The following is an 11,246-nucleotide window of genomic DNA, read 5'->3' as shown; positions in this document are numbered from 1 at the left end:
TTATGAACACAAGATTATATTTTCCTCTCTATTTAGGATATTTTCCCACATTATTAATAGCTGCTCTATTTTGGACCATTTCATAAAAAGGTCAGCCTTCAAGGGAAGCAAATTTAAAGCATATACTACTTGAAGAAAAAAAATGCCCTATATATAAATGACAATGGTACTCAAAATTCCTGTGCCTTAACATAATAACATCTATTAATCTAATGATTCTTTAAATAGACATCACACTTTCACCAACCATTTTTATACTGAAAATCAGATTAAGTTTTGTTAAAAACAACTATATCCAGTTGGAAGCAAAGAACAGGGTAACATCAAGGTTAGCATGCTGAAACTTTGATCCCAAGATTCTCATCATTTGAGATGAGAAAAATGCAGCATCACCATCCCACCTCAGACTTTTGTTGACAGGAAGGGAAAAGAGCATTCCAAAGTATTTTATAGTTATTTAGTTGGGAGAAACAGAATGAAGGACTCTCAAAGAGAATGAATACTACATTTTCTTATTCTCCATCTCCACCCCTCCCCACAGTCCAGTGGTGATCAGTACTACAACTCCCTCATCCCCCAATCTCCACCTTGGTTTAACCTAGGCAATTGACAAATGATTAGACTTCTAGGCTAGTTGCAGCAGAGAAGTAGCAAGCAGTCAGATACCTATGCCCCTAAACCATACAGAACCTAACTATAGTCTGAGTTCCATTACTTGTGCATAGAGAGTATATAAAGGCTATTTATAAGTAGCATGCCTTTTTAAAAAGCATATTGTTACTAGGCTGAATTGTCTAACTTCAAATACTTATTTTATGGTAATATTTTACTTTCCAAATGTGTCTGAATTGTTCATAATAGAAAAAAAAAGCTTTAGAGGCTAATGGATGGTCTATCACCCCATTTATCAAGAAGCTAAATTACAGTACAAAGAAAGTTATTTATCTTCTTTAGACTGAAATTACTTTGATGATTGTTATGAGACAGGATAGAGTTTGAGAAAATCTAATAAAGATATCTCTAAATTATTGAAGCTTTTCAGATAAAAAGTTATATAAATCTATAACATTTCTATTAAAAAATCTTGCTTTTAGAATAATGCTCTCAACTTTTCTAATGCCCATCATCAAAGCGTTCTTTAAGGTTGAATTGTTTATAGACCCAGTAGAATTAGCTAGTATTTGTTAAAACAAGCCAGATCATGTTTTCCCCTCAGTGACATGGTGCTATTCTGGAACATTTTTATTTCTAGGGGTTTTTTTTTTGTTTTCCTTTCACTTTTTATTTTTATATAGAGAACATATTCTTAAATGCCTCCTTCTTTTCTCCTTTTTGTATTATCCCTGTTCAGACACACTATTGTAAATCCATCCTAGAGTTTGATATGGTAAGGCACTGCTTACCTTTTTTTTAAAGAGGTAAAAGACATCCTATAATTTATTTTGAAAAATAAAATGTTTACCACCACCACTCCAAAGAATAAGGAAGAACAGCTTAAAAATAATTCACCATGAGTTCAGGACAGAACATGCACTTTGCATTTCAGACTGTAGCTTCTCAGTACTCTTTATCATACTAGTAATATTCTAATGTTGGTTCTGCTGATTGACTGACAAAGTCATCAGGCCTAAAGGTATCACCTCTTTTAACTTCCTCCCATTAATGACAGATACATGGCAAATAATCATGATATCACAAAAGAAGTCATGGAATGGTATATTTGGAGATAACAGAAATTCTTTACCATGAACAAAGAAAGAGTAAAATATAGGACTCTTGATTTCCAAAAGCAGTTTCATCTATCAGCTTTGACTATATATTTCCTTCATTTATGTTCTCTTTGATGTCAGCTAAGAGTTTGCATATATGTACATATATGTGTATGTGTATATTTATACTTACAGACTAAGAAGTCATTTGGAACAAACCCTTCTTGAAGCATGAAACAATCCCCTCTTGGACAAGTAGCCATCAAATCTATATTTGAAGAATTACACTGATGGGGAACTTAGCAGGCAACCCAATCCATATTCAAAGGGATCTAAATGTTGTGTAACAAGGGTATTGATTGGTCCTTTTATCACCAGGACCCTGAGGCACTTAGATGTGAATCATGACACACTCTAGTAATTTTGCTACTTTAAGGGTTCATCTTCCTGATTCCAGGCCCAGGTCTCTATCGACTGAGCCATCTAGCTGCCTCTGAGTAGGTCAGAAGAATGTTGGCTCACGCTTTCTAGGAACAGATCTAACATATGGTTGTTGGTAAGTTCTTCCTTTTGTAACAGTGTTACAAACACTATTTATAACACTTTGGCTTTTGGGTTTGTTTGTTTTTTGGGTTTTTTTTAATTTGGATGGGTTCTTTCGTAGTTAGGGCCCTGAAGCAGGTAGCTGTTGATCATTAAGCACTCTACAAACAGTTACTTTCAGAATGCAACATTCTGGAAACACCAACTGTTGCAGTTGCTGGAACTCCATCAGTCTGGCTTGCATATCCCTTGTAGATCTTTGAAGACCCTCTTCACTAAAAAGGACAAAACTAAAAGATCACTATGGGAATATCCAGATGGAATACTGATATGCCTGTGGTATGGTTCACCCTCCCTTCCTGATGCCATTTTATCCATTCTCTTCTTCCTTTAAGCTTTATTTGTCAGTTTTGTGTCTGATATCAGCTCTTCCATCCGTTGTTTAAAAGGACTCACTAGGCAAAAGAAGTGATGAGGTACATCAGGATATCAAAATACTGGCAACAGTCTATGATGTCCCTTTTATGATAATATTGAGACAAAACTTCTCTTCCTTTAACTTCTTACCATTAGTAACACACAAGTGGCAAACAATAATAAGAGACCACAAAGAAGTCCTGCAATGGCAGATTTTGAAAGATACTTAGTGATAACCTCCTTAAACCCTTGTATTTTAAAGATTAGGAAAAATGATCACCAAAGGAATGATGAGAATCTGAAGATAAACAGTTGGAAAGAGATTACAGATCCACGTAAATATTAACTAAATTTTATTTTGTAAGGGTACTTACAGAAAGATTTTGCTTCACTACTTTCATAAAGTTCTGATTTTATATGAAATAGACATTGTCAAAGCTCTTTTGATTTTAAGAATGTCATGATCATTACCAGAAATATAGTATTAATTGAAACAAATACAAAATTAATTTTGTAGCTGCAGGATCTGCTTTAAAATTGCCCAGGAGCAAATAAAATAAGTCATCAATCCTGAAGAATTTAGAGGTTCAACAAATGAGTTAATGTAGCCAATATCCACCAGTTCATTCATTTGACATTTGGGTCAGGCAAGAATTAAGTAATAAATAACAAATTTTGATTGAAAAACTCAGTCTCCAAAATTTATATATCAATCAAATTGTTCCTCTTCCTCTTCCTTCCCTTAGGCTTGTCTTCTCTTGCAAGTGTATTGAACCATATTCTTTAGAGGTGTGGTCTTTTGGAGAGATCTGATTTTTAGTTACAAGTCCTGGGTTTGAATCTTGGCTCTGCCTTCTACTATTTATGTGACATTGGACAAGTTACTTCTCCTCTCAAGGGTTTTAATTTCTTCACTTGTAAAATGTAATGGCTTAAATTTGTGATGCCTGGTTATCATCTTGAGAAAAGAAAATATTCAAGATATGACTGACATCTCTTGTGGTCTCTTCCATCTCACTTAAAGGTAGAATGGCATAGTGGATATGTGTTAGTCTTGGATTCAGGAAGACTTGGGATCAAATCCTACCTCTGACATTTAGCAGATATATGACAATGAAGAAGTCATTTAAACTCCCTGCACCTTACTTTCCACAAAATAAATAAATAAGCAGATAGAACTAGATGGTCTCTGATATCTCTTCTAGATCTATGATAATGTCCTTTCTTCTCTTGATTTTTCCCTCTGCAAGAAAATCTAATTTTAACAAATTGTGTAAAGGTAATAATAGAAAAAATTTCAAACAATGTTTGGAAACAAGTCCCTTTCTCTTCTTTCTGTTACAATTTATAGTATCAAGTACAGAAAATGAGACATTTGCCACCATCTGATCAAAGATTACTAGTTCCCTGTGGGTTATGTTTTATGAACTGAAAATATCTTTCAAAAACTTTTTGAAACACCAAACACTCTAATTTTTCTTTTCTTTGTCCCACTCCAAAATTATCCACAGATTTCTGCAAAAGAAAAGGACACAAATGTTTGTTCTACACCCAGCCAGATGATTCCATTAAAATCAGTCTGGAAACTCTGGTATACATGAGGCTCTTCCTCCCCCTTAATGGCTGAGGCATTTAGAGTGATCAGATTATCCTTCTATGCAAATAAGGAATAAAATACCATCCAGTGCCAAACTAATACCAATTTAATGAATTTGAAATCTTTCTTTGGAACCTATTGTTTTCTTTCAATGGCCATTTATGTCCTTTAACATCATGTTTTGCACCTTTTTTTCTTTCTTTCTTTTTTTTTTTTTTTGCTTACAAGACAAATTTGGGGAAATTCTATAGGGATTATTAAAATCAGAGCTTTAGAACTTTGCCAACCTGCCTGCTTCTAGAAACAACAGGATAATGTAAAAAAAAAGTCTTCCACTCAATATTAGCAAAAGCATGTTTCTTCTTTTAGTCCCTTAACTCTTCCTAACTCTGTCTCCTCATTGGTTAAATGAGAATAAAAACAGCAATAGCTCTGACTTTATTCCTATCTCCTTTAATAAAGGCATGACTATCATGGTCATCCTGCTAATATCACTTTACCCTGCATTAATGATGGGATTTGTGGGATCCTGTAGAAACCGTCAGGGGAATAATGAAATAAACCCAAAGTTAAAAGTTATGGTCCTAGAATATGTGCATCAACCTCATTTTGGCCAAAAATCTCCACATGATCTTGCTCCCATGAAGCAAAGCATATACCATTTCCAAATAAACTCTGACAGAAGGAAATACCTTTGGTCTTTAGTCACATTAGATTGACTTCTTCAAGGTCATCCTGATATATGACCTGATTCATAATCTTTTTAAACCTTGACCCATAAGCATTTTAAAACTTGACTCATAATCTTTTAAACTTTTAGTCCCAGAAAGATTCCAAGAAAAAAACAGGCAGATTTGTGGGGTGGCCCCAAAGGCATCCTCCTCAATGTCTTCAAAGTAGAAATCAGGGAAGGAGATGAAATGAGGGATGAGTAGAATGGCTACCACTCCTCCCAGAAATATAACTAGAAAGTTTTGCTTCTGATAACAATAAATAGGAAAGAGACCTCATACCCCATATGGTTTTTGGGAGATAGCATGTGCAAAAAGAGACACTAAGAAGTGTCTATATTTTTATAGCATTAGCTTCTATTGGGGTGATGGATCCCCTACAGCTCTGCATAGATGTATGGCTACTGAAGAGAAGAAACATGCCCTGGAACAAGATTGTAATCAGAGAAGGTGTGGTGGTTGGGGAGGAATTCAACTAGGTTACATCTAACAATAGGAATAATTTTGACAGCATTTTATAAATCCTGATGTATTAGGACAAAACTCAACACCACATTATAGTAATGGCTCTGGTACTTTCAGAGTAATCCAGGTTATGAACAAATAAGAAAAGAATTAAATCAAGTTTCTTGAAAGCCAGATGTTACCCATTTTTCTTTTTCTTTTTTGCACTTAATAGTATTTTATTTTTTCTAATCACATTTAAAGATAGTTTTCAACATTCATTTTTGTAAGATTTGGAGTTCCAAATTTTTCTCCCTGCATTCCTTCCTTTCCCCCTCCCCAAGTGAGCAAGTAATCGGGTTATACATGTACACTTATGTTAAACATATTTCCACATTACTCATGTTGTGAAAGAGGAATCAGAACAAAAGTGAAAAATCATAAGAAAGGAAAAGAAATTAAAAATAGTATGCTTCAATCTGAATTCAGACTCCATAGTTCTTTCTCTGGATGTGGATAACATTTTCCATCAGGAGTCTTTTGGAATTGTCTTGGATTATATGATTGCTGAGAAGAGCTAAGTCATTCATCGTTGATGATTACACAATATTGCTTTTGCTGTATATGATTTTCTCCTGGTTCTACACAATTCACTCAGCATCAGTTCATGTAAGACTTTCCAGGTTTTCTGAAATCTGCCTGTACATCATTTCTTGTAGAACAATAGTATTCCATTACATTCATATTCCACAACTTGTTCAGCCATTCCTCAATCAATGGGCATCCCTTAATCTCCAATTCTTTGCCACCACAAAAAGAACTGCTAAAAATATTTTTGTATATGTGGGTCCTTTTCCCTTTATTATGATCTCTTTGGGATACGGACCTAGTAGCAGTATTGCTGAATCAAAGAGTATGCACAGTTTTATAGCCCTAAATTGTTCTCCAGAATGTTTGGATCAGTTCACAACTCCTCCAACAAAGTCTCAGTCTTCCAATTTTCCCACATGTCCTCCAACATTTATCATTTTCCTGTTTTGTCACATTAACCAGTCTGATAGGTGTGAAGTGGTACCTCAGAGTTGTTTTAATTTGCATTTCTCTAATCAATAGTGATGTAAAGCATTTTTTTCACATGACTATAGATAGCATTAATTTCTTCATTTGAAAACTGTCTGTTCATATCCTTTGACTATCAATTGGGAAATGACTTGATTATTATAAATTTGGCTCAGTTTTTCACATATTTGATAAATGAGACTTGTAACAGGTAAACTATTCCTTGCGCTCTTAATTTGCTTTTTTAAAGTCACCCTTTAGGTTTAAATCATGTACCCATTTTGACCTTATCTTGGTATAGGGTATAAAATGTTGGTTTGTGCCTAGTTTATCCCATACTATTTTCCAATTTTCCCAGGAGTTTTGTGAAATAGTGAGTTCTTATCCCAAAAATTGGAGCCTTTGGGTTTATCAAACAGTAGATTACTGTAGTAATTTACTACAGTGCCTTTAGTGCCTAACCTATTCCACTGATCTACCACTCTGTTTCTTAGCCATGACAAATAGTTTTGATGATTGCTGCTTTACAACATAACTTTAGATTTGCTATGGCTAGGTGACCTTCCTTTCATTTTTCAATTAATTCACTTGATATTCTTGACTTTTTGTTCTTCCAGAAGAATTTTGTTACTTTTTCTCACTCTATGAATTATTTTTGGTACTTTGATTGGTATGACACTGAATAAGTAAATTAATTTAGGTAGAATTGTCATTTTTATTATATTAGCTTGGCCTACCAATTAATTCTAATTCTATAGTTAATTCTAATTATATAGCTATAATTATATAGCTATGACTTTATTTGTGAGAAAAGTGTTTTGTAATTGTGTTCATATAGTTCCTGGGTTTGTTTCAGCATATAGATTCCCAAATACTTTATAATATCTACAGTAACTTTAAATGGAATTTCTCTTTTTATCTCTTGCTGCTGGGCTTTGTTAGTAATATATAGAAATAGTGATGATTTACGTGGGTTTATTTTATATCCTACAACTTTGTTAAAGTTGTTAATAATTTCAAGTAGTTTTTAGTTGCTTCTTTAACATTCTCTTAGTATACCATCATATTATCTGCAAAGAGTGATAATTTTGTTTCCTCATTGCCTAGACTAATTCCTTCAATTCCTTTTCTTCTCATTGCTAAAACTAACATTTCTGGTACAATATTGAACAATAGTGGTGATAATGGGCATCTTTCTTTTACTCTAATCTTAGTGGAAATGCTTCTAGCTTATCCTCATTACTGATAATGATTGCTGATGGTTTTAGATAGATATTGTTTTGCATTTTAAGGAAAACTCCATTTATTCCTATTATCTCCAGTGGTTTTTAATATGAATAGGTGCTGTATTTTGTCCGAAGTTTTTTCTGCATCTATTAATATAATCATATGATTTCTGTTAGTTTTGTTGTTGATATGGTCAATTATGCTGATAGTTTTTCTAATATTGAAACATCCCTGCATTCCTGGCATAAATCCCACCTGGTCATAGTGGATTTTCCTAATGATAAATTGCAGTAATCTCTTTGCTAATATTTTACTTAATTTTTTGCATTAATATTGATTAGGGAGATTTGTCTATAATTTTTTTTATCTCTGTTTTGATTCTTTCTTGTTCAGGTATTAGCACTATATTTGTGCCCTAAAGGGAATTTGGTAGGACTCCATCTTCTATTTTTTTCCAAATAGTTTATGTATTCATTGGGATTCATTGCCCTATAAATATTTGATGGAATATACTTGTAAATCCCTTTGACCATGGAGATTTTTTCTTAGGGAATTCACTGATGAATTGTTCAATTTATTTTTTTTTCTGAAATGGGGTTAATTGTTTTAGTTTTTCTTCTGTTAATATGGGCAATTTATATTTTTGTGAATATTCATCCATTTCACTAAGATTGCCAAATTTGTTGGCATACAGATGGGCAATACAGCTCTTAATTATTGTCTTGATTTCCTCCTCATTAGTAGTGAATTCACCCTTTTCATTTTTGATGCTGGTATTTTGGTTTTCTTCTTTCTTTTTTTTTAAATTAAATTAACCAAAAGTTTATTTTATTGTTTTTTCATAAAACTAATTCTTAGTTATATTTATTACTTCAATAGTTTTCTTAATTTTAATTTTATTAATCTCTCCTTTGGTTTTCAGAATTTGTTATTTATAGTTTATTTTATTTTATTCATAGCTTATTTATAGCTTTTTCAATTTCTTTTTCTAAAATAAGGTTAAGTATTCTATTTTTACTCTTCTGTTAATTGTGGCAGTTTATATTTCTGTAAACATTCAACCATTTTACTTAGATTGTCAGTTTTACTGGGATATAATTGTGTAAAATAAATTTTCATAATTATTTTTATTTCATCTTCATTGGTGGTGCTTTCACCCCTTTAATTCTTTATTCTTATGATTTTTTCTTTTTTAAAAAAATCAAATTAACCAATAATTGATATTTTATTTTTTCTCTAAAACTAGTTCTTAGTTGTATTTATTTGTTTGATGAGATTTTTAATTTGAATATTATTAATCTTTGATTTTCAGGATTTAAATTTGGTATTTAGCTGGAAATTTTCATTTTATTCTTTTTCTAGTATTTTTTAATGGCATGACCAATTTATTGATCTACTCTTTCTCTCTTTTATTCATGTACACATTTGGATAGATAAATTTTCCCTCAAGTTCTGTGTTGGCTGTATCCTACAAACTGTTGTATGTTGGCTCCTTATTGTCATTCTCTTTAATGAAGCTATTGATTGTTTCTATGACTTGTTCTTTGCCCTATTCATTCTTTATGGTTAGATTATTCAGTTTCCAAATAATTTTTAACCTTTGCTTCAACAGACTTTTTTAGAATGTAATTTTTACTGCAGTATGATCTGAAAAGGTTTCATCTAATATATATTCTGCATTTGTTTGTGAGGATTTTATACCCTAAAATATAGCTAATTTTTTTGTGAAGGTGCCATTTACAGGTGAGAAAAGATATATTATTTTCTATTCCCATTCACTTTTCTCTGGCCATCTGTCACATTTTGCTTTTCTAAAATTCTATGCATTTCTTTATTTCTTATTTATTTCATGGTAAATTTATCTAGTTCTTTGAGGGAAAAGTTAAGTTCCCCCACTAGTATGGTTCTGCTGTCTATTTTCTCCTGTAAGTCATTTAACTTTTCCCTTATGAATTTGGATGCTATGCCATTTAGTGCATATATGTTTAGTATTAATAGTACTTCATCATTTGTGGTACCTTTTAGTAAGTTGTAGTTTCCCTGCTTATTTCTTTTAATTAGGTCAATTTTTGTTTTGCTGTGTCTGAGATCACAATTGCTACCCCTGGCTTTTCTACTTCAATTGAAGCATAGTAGATTCTGTTTCAGCCTCACTTAAAAACAACAACAACACAAAAGCAACTCTGGGTGTGTCTCCAGGTTTCAAGTATGTTTATTATAAACAAAATATTTTTGAATTCCAATTAATAATCCATTCTGCTATCCACTTCTTTTTCATGGATTAACTTATCCTATCCACATTCACAGGTATGATTAATAATAGTGTATTTCCCTGAATTCTTTTAATTGTTTATCCTTCTCTCTTTTTATATTGTCCCTCCACCAAAGTATATTTTGCTTCTGACCACTGCCTTCTTTTATTTGTCCTCCCTTTTATCAGTTTCCCTTTCTCTACTTTCCCTTCCCTTTCTTCTTCTCTGTTAGGTAAAATAGATTTTTATACCCAGTTTTGTGTGTGTGTGTGTGTGTGTGTGTGTGTGTGTGTATTCATATTCTTCCTTCTTTGAAACAATTCGGGTGAGAATAAAGTTCCCTGGTGCCCTACACCATCTTCCTCTCCACTGTAGAAGCTCTTTCTAGAGTGCTTCTTTTATGTGAGACAATTTTTTCTGCTTTCTTTCTCTCCCTTCCCCCTTCCCCTAATTCATCCCACATCCTCATCTATCCATTACTCCTGTGCCCTCTGTCTATGTGGAGTTTTTCTAACTAATAATGATAAATTTCTTAGGAGTCAAATGTATTAACTTCCCATATAGGAATATGAACATTTAAGCTTATTGAGTCTTTATGTTTTCTTTTTCATGTTTACCTTTTTATACTTCTCTTGATTCTTATACAGAAAAATAAAATTTTCTATTCAGCTCTAGTCTTATCATCAGTAATGCTTGAAAGTGCTCTATTTCATTAAATATCCTTTTTCTCCCTTAAGGATTATATTCAGTTTTACTTGGTAGGTTAACCCCAGCTCCTTTGCCTTCTGGAATATCATATTCCAATATTTCAATTTCTTTAAAATTATAGCTGCTGTGGCTTCACAGTTTTTGAATAATTTAATGCTTGCTACTTAGAATATTTTCTCATTGAATGGGAGCTTTGGAATTTTGTTAAAATATTCTTAGGGATTTTCATTTTGTGATGTCTTTCAGCAGTCATTCAGAAGATTCTTTCCATTTTTTATTTTACCCCCTGGTTCTAGAATATGAGGGCAGTTTTCCTTAATAATTTCTTGAAATACAATGTCTAGGCTCTTTATTTGATCATGCTGTTTAGGTAGTCCAATAATCCTTAAATTATCTCTCCATGATCTATTTGTCTGGTTAGTTGTTTTTCCAATGAGATATTTCACATTTTCTTCTCTTTTTTTCATGTTTTGATTTGTTTTGAAATTTGATGACATTTCATGGTTTCATAGCTTTAATTTGCCCAATTCTAATCTAAAGAAATTACTTTCATCAGTGA

This window comes from Vombatus ursinus, unplaced genomic scaffold (assembly GCF_900497805.2).
Source record: "Vombatus ursinus unplaced genomic scaffold, bare-nosed wombat genome assembly UNPS02014779.1, whole genome shotgun sequence".
Lineage (NCBI taxonomy): Eukaryota > Metazoa > Chordata > Mammalia > Diprotodontia > Vombatidae > Vombatus > Vombatus ursinus.
Note: the sequence above shows the minus strand (reverse complement) of the source record.